The following is a 10,174-nucleotide window of genomic DNA, read 5'->3' as shown; positions in this document are numbered from 1 at the left end:
TGATTGGAGAGTGTGTGTGTGTGTGAGTGTGTGTGGAAAGAAAGATGTCTCTGCTGTGTTTGAGCTGTGTGGATTGTGCAGAGATTTATATGCTCGACTCATGCTATGATAAGATTTTATGTTAGATATATATACATATATATGTTTTGGTTGAGAACAGGGGTTTTAGTTTTTTGTAAGGAAGTCTGTTAATTACGGTTAAAACCTTATGAGTCTCCATTTGAGAGAACGTTTTCAAATGTGTTAAAATCTATGAACCCCCGGGAGGACGTTATGATTGTATAGAGAGGATTTGTAATGGATAAGCAAATAAGTATACGTCTGCACATTAGAGTGGAATAAGTGAAGAAAGAAGAGAGAGAAAATAGACTATAGTAAAGTAAGAAACTTCGAAGTAGGATTTGTGTTCTATGTTTTGTGTTGGTTTGTGCGTTTTGTTCAGTGTTACTGTTTGTCTGTGTGGTAAATGTGGTTTGTTGGAAAAAACGGAGGGACAGCTGGTCTGTCTGCTGTTTGACTTAGAGAAAAATTACTTGCAGGAGTACTCATCTCACTCTGAAGTCACACTAATAAATGAACTGCGCATGTGTGGAATTCTAGGAGTTTACAGTTACACAGAACGAATAGGCCACTCCCCTGCCTGCACTGAGCTGCTGTGGCACGCAGACTTATAGATGCAAAGAGAAGGAGGGGGAGACTTGATGTGACACTCTGGCTCCATGGACTTTATTATTGAGCCAGGGTTGTTCATTTTCATTGTTTGGGTGTATTTCTATGTTGGGGATTTCTGGTTGTGCATTTCTATGTTTGGGTTAATTGTTCTTTATTAGTCATATGACTCCCAATCGGAGGTAACGAGTGTCAGCTGTCGGCTCGTTATCTCTGATTGGGAGCCATATTTATACTGTGTGGTTTCACCTGGGTTTTTGTGGGTTTTTGTTTCCTTGATCCTGTTTAGTCAGTGTCAGATTTGGACTTCACTTTCGTCATTTTGGTTTGTTGTTTTTATCGTGGTTTCTTTAATTAAATAAAGTCTACGATGTTTGCTCAACACGCTGCGCTTTGGTCTCCTCCTTTCGACGATCGTGACAGAAAAACCCACCATAAAAGGACCAAGCAGCGCGTCCAGGAGCAAAGGGTCTGGACATGGAAGGAACTGTTGGACGGTAAAGGGTCCTGGACTTGGGAGGAGATCCTGGAGGGTATGGATCGCCGTCCATGGAGCGAGACGGTGGAGAGGCGACGGCGAGAGGAGCAACGGCGTCGGCAGAGCCAACGTCGGAAGGACGAGAGGCAACCCCAAGAAATTTTTTGGGGGGGGCACATGGCTTGGGCGACTGAGCAGCAGGAGGCTGCCACAAGGCAGATGCAGAAGGCTACCAGGTTAAGGGGGCTGACGGAGGCAGAGAAGGGACGGATTCAGGAGGCTACCAGGTTAAGGGGGCTACTGGGTAAAGCAGGGAAGGAAGGTGTAGAGGCTCGGCGAGAGGTACTGGGGTGTGTAACCAGTCCGGTCCGGCCCGTTCCTAATCCCGAGGTACAGCCAGTAGTGTGTGTTCCCCGTACGGTACGGCCTGTTCCGGCCCCTCGCACTAAGTGTACGGTGCGCGTCGCCAGCCCGGTTCGGCCTGTTCCTGCCACCCGCACCAAGTGTACGGTGCGCGTCGCCAGCCCAGCCCGGCCTGTTCCTGAGCCTCATACGAAGCCTACGGTGCGCGTCGCCAGCCCAGCCCGGCCTGTTCCTACTCCCCGAACCAGGGATACGGTGCGCTTCGTCAGCCCAGCCCGGCCTGTTCCGGCCACTCGCACCAGGGATACGGTGCGCGTCGCCAGCCCAGCCCGGCCTGTTCCTACTCCACGCACCAGGGATACGGTGCGCTTCGTCAGCCCAGCCCGGCCTGTTCCGGCCACTCGCACCAGGGATACGGTGCGCGTCGCCAGCCCAGCCCGGCCTGTTCCTACTCCACGCACCAGGGATACGGTGCGCTTCGCCAGCCCGGCCAGGCCTGTTCCGGCCTCTCGCACCAGAGATACGGTGCGCGTCGCCAGCCCAGCCCGGCCTGTTCCTGCTCTCCGCACTAGGCCTCATGTGCGTCCCCAGGGTCCAGCATGCCCTGTTGCTGCTCTCCGCACTAGGCCTTATGTGCGTCCCCAGGGCCAAGCAGGCCCTGTTGCTGCTTCCCGCACTAGCCCTGAGATGCGTGTCCTCAGCCCGGTACCTCCAGTTCCGGCACCACGCATCAGGCCTACGGTGCGTCCCCAGGGCCAAGCATGCCCTGTTGCTTCTCCCCGCACTAGCCCTGAGATGCGTGTCCTCAGCCCGGTACCTCCTGTTCCGGCACCACGCACCAGGCCTACGATGCGCCTCAGACGGCCAGAGTCTGCCGTCTGCCCAACGGGGCCTGAACTGTCCGTCTGCCCAACGCCGTCTGAACTGCCCGTCTGCCCAACGGCGCCTGAACTGCCCGTCTGCCCAACGCCGTCTGAACTGTCCGTCTGCCAAGCGCCGCAGGAGCTGCCCGTCGGTACTGAGCCTGCAAAGCCGCCCGTCTGCCATGAGCCTTCAGAGCCGTCCGCCAGACCGGAGCCGCTAGAGCTCTCCACCAGACAGGAGCAGCCAGAGCCTTCCGCCAGACAGGATCAGCCAGAGCCTTCCGCCAGACAGGAGCAGCCAGAGCCTTCCGCCAGACAGGATCAGCCAGAGCCTTCCGCCAGACAGGATCAGCCAGAGCCTTCTGCCAGACAGGATCAGCCAGAGCCTTCTGCCAGCCAGGATCCGCCAGAGCCGTCCAGCCAGGATCCGCCAGAGCCGTCCAGCCAGGATCCGCCAGAGCCAGCCAGCCAGGATCCGCCATTCAGTCCGGTGCTGCCCCTTAGTCCGGTGCTGCCCCTTAGTCCTGTGCCGCCCCTTAATCCAGTGGGGTTTAGTGGGGGGGTGGTCATGTGGAAGGGGCTACGGAAGCGGAAAGTGACTAAGGTGGGGTGGGGACCACGACCTGGACCAGAACCGCCACCATGGACAGACGCCCACCCAGACCCTCCCCTAGACTGTATGCTGGTGCGCCCGGAGTGCGCACCTTTAGGGGGGGGTACTGTGACACTCTGGCTCCATGGACTTTATTATTGAGCCAGGGTTGTTCATTTTCATTGTTTGGGTGTATTTCTATGTTGGGGATTTCTGGTTGTGCATTTCTATGTTTGGGTTAATTGTTCTTTATTAGTCATATGACTCCCAATCGGAGGTAACGAGTGTCAGCTGTCGGCTCGTTATCTCTGATTGGGAGCCATATTTATACTGTGTGGTTTCACCTGGGTTTTTGTGGGTTTTTGTTTCCTTGATCCTGTTTAGTCAGTGTCAGATTTGGACTTCACTTTCGTCATTTTGGTTTGTTGTTTTTATCGTGGTTTCTTTAATTAAATAAAGTCTACGATGTTCGCTCAACACGCTGCGCTTTGGTCTCCTCCTTTCGACGATCGTGACACTTGAGTACACACAAATAAAGTATTCTGTTTGTTAAGCGGCTGTTGCTTGACTATGAAACTATTTGATTGAGATCCATTGAATTTATAAATGAGAGCTATGTTAACGGAATAAAAAAATTGAAATAACAAAAAAAAAAAATATGTTATTGCGCTAATTAAAATATTCCTGAGTTAAGCTGCTTGCTTATTTCTTAGCGCAATTGTGAACATAGGTATGTCTAAAAGGATAAGAAAACATATATGGTGATTACTCCAATAGTTTAATATCTGTATTGTATGGTTGAAATAACCCAGTGAGTACATAAAATACTAAATTGTTGTCTGTTTCTTTTGTTCTCCTGTGGTGTGAGAGACGAGAAGGAGGAGGTGCTGACCAGTGTGTGCTGTCCCGGATCCAGTCCAATTAAGGCCAGTACTGTTCTATCCACAAACTTACTTTCCCTTACAGGATATTATAGACACATTTCTCGATGAAGGGCATTTATCTGTTTGTGTATGCCTAAAATATTTCATGTTGTGACCATTTAGCAGGGGACTTGGCAACAGACTGATCAATTGATGTAATTGAGAATTACACATTGGAGTTTTCTTTGTGCATGGGTTGTTTTTATTAGAGTTGTGTTGGAAATCCAGCACTGAGATTATTCTGTACAATTAAGGTGATTGGGTGTTTATTAAGCAATTGGTTTGTGGGCGCTGTAGTGTTGCTGGATTACAAGTCTTTCTTTTTTGATTGTTCTGAAGTTGACTAGTTTCCTTTACTTTTCTTAATCAGATGTGGTAAGATTGCCACTAATCAATAATTTGGTAGAATAAAAAAAAAAAAAAAAAAAATAGGAGGGAAAGATAAGCTACATAGCTTAAAGTATTTTTGGGTTTACAAATTAATTAGTTTAAAATAATAATAATAATAAAATAATTCACAATAAAGGAATATAAAAGAGTTGTTACAATGTGGAAAAAGGACATCAAAACTACGAAAGTAATTACTCCTGTTGATGTAGTACAAAAGAGTAACCCTCTAGTTAATGGTATTGCGAGGTTATCTGGAAAATGGCATAAACGTTGGCCTGACATTGAACAATCATGGCCAGTGGAAGGGACTCTTAACCCAGACGTAATTAAAATAATGCAAGTGCTTGTGTCCACGTATAAGGCAGATCAAAAGAAGGGGAAAAAAGGGGAACAGCGTAAAGAAAAGAGACAAAGAGAGCTGGGTGTTCTTAAGTTGTTTGAAAATGAGGGACAAAAACGGATAAAAGATAAAAGAGACAGAGGTATAGAGAAAATGGCAAAAGAGGCGAAGGTAACAGAAAAACAAATTTCAGAAGTCAATACACCTTTCTCACATTCAGCAAAAAGACCCCCACCTTACGAGGAAGAAGTAGAGTTTAAGGACGTCTATCCTCAGCTTCCAGTGATCATTCAGGAGGGTGATTATTGCATCAGAGATGAAAATGAACGAATAATAGAGAGAGGACAAGCAGAAACGACCATAAAGATGAATCCAAACTCCAAAAGTAAGAAGAAAACGACACGTCTGGAAACTAAGGGTAGAGTGAGGTTCAGGAGGATGGAATTAGAAGATGATGATGATGATGATCAGAGTGATTCAGAAGAGATCATGGGTGGATATGACCCTGTGATCAGACGGAGGTTGGCCAGAGCGGAAAGAAGGGGTGATGGAAGTTGGAAGAAGAAGGATACAAGAGATTCGACCTCTGATGAAAGTGAAGATGGAGACAGCGATGAAGATTTGGAGATTAAAGGAGCTACATGTTCAAGAGGATTTTATCCTACAATGACTAGCACAGAAGAAATAGAAAGAGATATGGATCGATGCATATCATACTTGGATAAGTCGAATAATTTAGATGAAGTAAGAGAATTGGAAGAACAACTTTTTCAGAGAGCTGGACTTAATCGATATGTGGAGACTGTGGTGAATGATCCTGAGTTGTTAGCTGCAAGTAGAAATCGGCTGTGGAGAGCACTGAAAGATATGTTTCCAACAAATGTGCATCCTGACAACATTCTGATTGACCCACTAGGACAACAAGAAAATCCGAGAGCCTATGTGTCAAGAGCTCATCAAGTGTGGAGAAATATTACCGGAAATGATCCAGATGTGAGTCAAATGGAGCAGTCAATTTTGCGAGCTAAACTGCAGATGGGGCTGCCCTCACCAGTAAGAGCAAACTGGCAGAGGTGGTTGGACTTGGAAGCATGGCAAAAGGTATCTATACAGATCATATAGCCCATCAAGTGGATCTATACAGTAAAAAGGAACACAACCAGAAAGAACAGGACCAAGAAACTCTCAGAAAACTCAATCAAATACAACTGGTGGAGAATAAGAAGAAGGAGAAGAAACAGGCTTTGGTTATGCAGTATCAGTGTTCACCAAATCAACAATCATTGCCACAGCTTCAACCGAACCAGTTCCAACCGCAATTGTCCCAGCCACCACTAGTGGTACCAGTTGTTTCATATCCACAGGCAGTTTCCGGACAGACACAGAATTGGAGAGGAAGAGGACGAGAAGGCTTAGGAAGAGGACGAGAAGGCTTAGGAAGAGGAAGAGGAGGATGATTTAATCCATACTTCCAGCAATCTTCAGAAGTGTGTTATAATTGTGGACAGGTTGGTCACTTTGCCCGTGAGTGTAATGGGCCAGGAGGAAACACCAGAAGAAATTTCAGAGGAAGATACAGGGGCCAGTCAAGATCATTTGGAGGACCGGTGAACCCTTATAGGGGCCCGGAGCCAGGATTCTAGAGGTGCCCAGAAGATCCGAAAGGGGGGTGTCAGCTGGTAGCATCAGGACCGGAAAAATATCCAACAATTGAGGTGAAAGTAAACAACCGACCATTGGAAGTGATGGCGGATAGCGGAGCTGCTTTCACCTGTGTTCGGCCTGAAGATGCTACACATCTCCCCATGTCCAATCAACTGATTCGGACAATTGGGTTTGAGGGAGTGAAACAGCTGATTCCTCTTACGGAACCAATTGAGCTCTGCTATAAAAATCAGAAAACTACAATACCCATACTGGTATCGGAACATACACCTATTGCATTGTTGGGAAGAGATGCATTGTGTAGATTGAATTGTACAATAAAATGTACGCCAGACGGCTGTCTGGTAGAAGTGCCAAAAGAAACGGTTTACCAATTGTTGATGACGACAGAGATTGACTCTTCTTCAGTATTTTGGATTGGAAATCTCAGTGCAGATTTTTTGAAGCCGGCTAAGATATGGGAGAAATTCATTGTGGCAAACATGCCAGATGCGAGGCTTCCGGAATATCCATTTCATTGTACGCTCAAGTATTTCAAGAATGCTGCCCAATCGAACTCAGAGGAATGGTTGAGTCATCAACCAAAGAAAGTTCAACTCAGCTCATGTTGCATAATTTTAGGACCACAAGGAGCAGCTATGAAGATAAACACAGACGATTATCTGGATAAAGAATTTGAGATTGAGAAGAGTGTGCCACATGTGACCTTGTTGGTTTCTGAAGACTATGAGCAGAAGCATATAGGAGAAATTATGACAGAAGCAGAGAAAGCTGTTTTTGTACCGATGAAAGAGAATTTGGTGATTTGGAGGAGTGAAAATCAGCGATTTCTCAAAATCATGATTTCGGCTCAAGGACAAGGACAGCCACAAGCTGTATGGTTGACACGAATCTATTTGCAGTGCGAAGATGGATTCAAACCCTATGAAAGAGGAGATGTTGCAACAAGTTCCAGAATGTTTGTGGTCTCAACAAAGTACCGATATTGGACTTGTGAAATCAGCCCAACCGGTGAAAGTTGAACTTCGACCAGGAGCCAGACCTCCTTGGAAGAATCAGTATCCATTGAAAGATGAAGCAATCCAAGGGATCGAACCACAAATTGAAGGACTTTCAAAAGCAGGTGTTTTGAAGACAACAAAAAATCCTCAGAGTAACACGCCTTTGTTGCCTGTGAAGAAACCCGATGAGACTTATCGTATGGTTCATGATTTGAGAGCAGTGAATGAAGTAGTAACTGATATTCCAGCAGAAGTGCCAGACCCGCATACCTTGTTAGCCCAAATTCCTCCTGATGCGACACATTTCACGGTGTTAGACTTATGTGATGCATTTTTTAGTGTTCCACTTAGTGTAGAAAGTCAGGGTTTATTTGGGTTCACATATAATGGACAGTTCTATGAGTACAGGCGATTGCCACAAGGGTTCAAACATAGTCCTCACATTTTCAATAAAGTACTGAAGGACGATTTGGTAGGGATAGATCAGATATTGCAAAGCACTGTCATTCAGTACGTGGATGATATAATTATCTGTTCACAGAATGAGGAAACATGTCATAAAGACTCAATTAAATTGCTACAGATATTGGCAGAAAAGGGGCATAAGGTTTCACAGAAAAAGTTGCAATATTGCCAGGAGAAGGTTGTTTATTTGGGTCAGAAAATAACGCATGGACACAGAAGCATTTCTGACAGTCAATTGGAAGCTATTCGTAAGGCTCCGAAGCCTAGACCTGTCAGAGAGATGATGACATTTCTTGGTATTGCTGGTTATTCTTCAGCCTGGATTGAGGGCAATGCTAGTTTGACGGGACCTTTGAGAGCTATGGTTAAAGATACTGGGAATGGTCAACTCCATAGCAATCTTTCCTGGACACAGGAAGGCCTTGTAGCATTTGAAACGATCAAACAGAGGTTACAAGAGGCACCAGCATTCACACTACCTGACTACTCTAAGAATTTCTTGCTATATGTGTCTACTTCTACTGGAGGTAAATATGCATGTGCAGTTCTTGTCAGCCGACAGGTACAGGGACGAATCCTCAACCTATTTTCTACTACTCTACTGCCTATTCAGAAGTAGAACTAGGGCTACCACTGTGCTACAGAGCAATGGTGGGAGTATATTTAATGTATGACAAAGCATCATCTGTTACGATGTGTTACCCAGTAACAATTCTTACCCATCATAGTCTCAGAAATCTTCTGAACTATGGAAAACATACATTGACTATGCCTAGGCTCAGAGACTATCATAGGCTCTTAGAGCAGGAAGATGTCACCCTAGTGAGGGGTGATACGGTGAATCCAGCCGAGAATTTGCCAACTTCAGAGGATGGTGAGCCACATGATTGTGTTCAAGAAGCAGAGAAATACTTGGGGCTTAGATCAGATTTGCAAGCCCTTCCATTACATGAGGCAGACCTGGAGTATTGGACTGATGGGTCTTGTTATCGTGTGGGAGATAAATTGTGTGCTGGCTATGCAGTAGTTAAAGCCCAAGGAACTGGATTTGTTGTTGAAAAGGCTGAAGTAATACCACAGCCTGCGTCCGCACAACTTGCTGAACTTGTGGGGCTAACAGAAGCGTGTTTGTTAGCAGAAGGAAAGCGAGTGACGATATATACTGATTCTGCATATGCACATAATGTATGTCATTTGTTTGGAGCAGTGTGGAAAGGTCGAGGGATTAAGAAAACGGATGGTTCTCCGATACAACATCATGCGCAAATAATGAAACTGTTGCATGCTATGATGAAGCCTAAAGAGATAGCGATAGCTAAGTGTGCAGCTCATAAAACAGATGTGTCAAAAGTCACGCAAGGGAACAAAGCTGCTGATGAAGCTGCAAAAGCCATCACAGGAGCGGACAAATTGGGCAAGGTTTTTCTGGTCACTCATGGAGTGGACTTGGAAGACAAAATTACGCTTAAGGATGTGATTTTGATGCAGGAAGCTGCTTCTACGATTGACAAACAGTTATGGCTAGACCAATGTGCCGTCAAAGATGCTACGGGTCTTTGGAGAAACCATGAGGGGTTGATAGTAGCACCTCTAGACCGATTAGGTCTGATGAATCAGGAAGCACATGGGTTAGCTCATGTTGCAAGGGGGGAGGTTAGGAGAAAGATCACAAAGGAGTATGGTTTTTGGGCACCATATTTGCTTGAACAGGTTGACTATGTCATAGGCAGGTGCACAATCTGTCTGAAAAATAATGTTCGCAGGGGTGTGACTGTTCTTCCTGGTCACATTCCAACACTGAGAGGTCCTATGCGTGAGTTGGTTATCGACTTTGTTGATATGATAAAACCAGTTGAAGGGAAAAGATACATGCTGGCGGTTGTGGATAGATTTTCACGATGGCCGGAGGCCTGTCCAACCAAGCGAAAAGATGCTCAGTCGTTTGCCAAGTTCTTGTGTAAAGAAGTCATAAGCAGGTGGGGACTTCCCGATCGAATATCCTCAGATAATGGGAAAGAGTTTGTGGATAAATCAGTGAAATTGATTTTGCAAAAATTGGGAATTGAGCAACGTCTAGGAGCAGTTTATCACCCACAAAGTCAAGGGATTTGTGAAAAAATTAATGGTGTTTTGAAAAATCGCATTGTCAAGATTTGCCAGCATACGAGTCTAAACTGGATAGCGGCGCTCCCTTTAGCATTAATGGTGTGTCGCTCAAGTGAGTTGCGTGATCTACGTATGACACCCCATGAACTAGTCACAGGAAGAAGTATGCCTACGCCTTGTTTGCGAACAAACGGAAAGGGTCCAAGTTTGGCTCTTTTGGAAGATGAAATGAGAGCGTATGTTACATATATGGCCAATTTTCATAAAAAGTTATCCACATATGTTTCTGACAGGCAAAGAAAATAAGAGGTGCAGGAGA

Source organism: Coregonus lavaretus (assembly GCF_964263955.1).
Source record: "Coregonus lavaretus genome assembly, contig: HAP1_SCAFFOLD_895, whole genome shotgun sequence".
NCBI classification, from domain to species: Eukaryota; Metazoa; Chordata; class Actinopteri; order Salmoniformes; family Salmonidae; genus Coregonus; species Coregonus lavaretus.
This window is presented reverse-complemented; position numbering follows the sequence as displayed.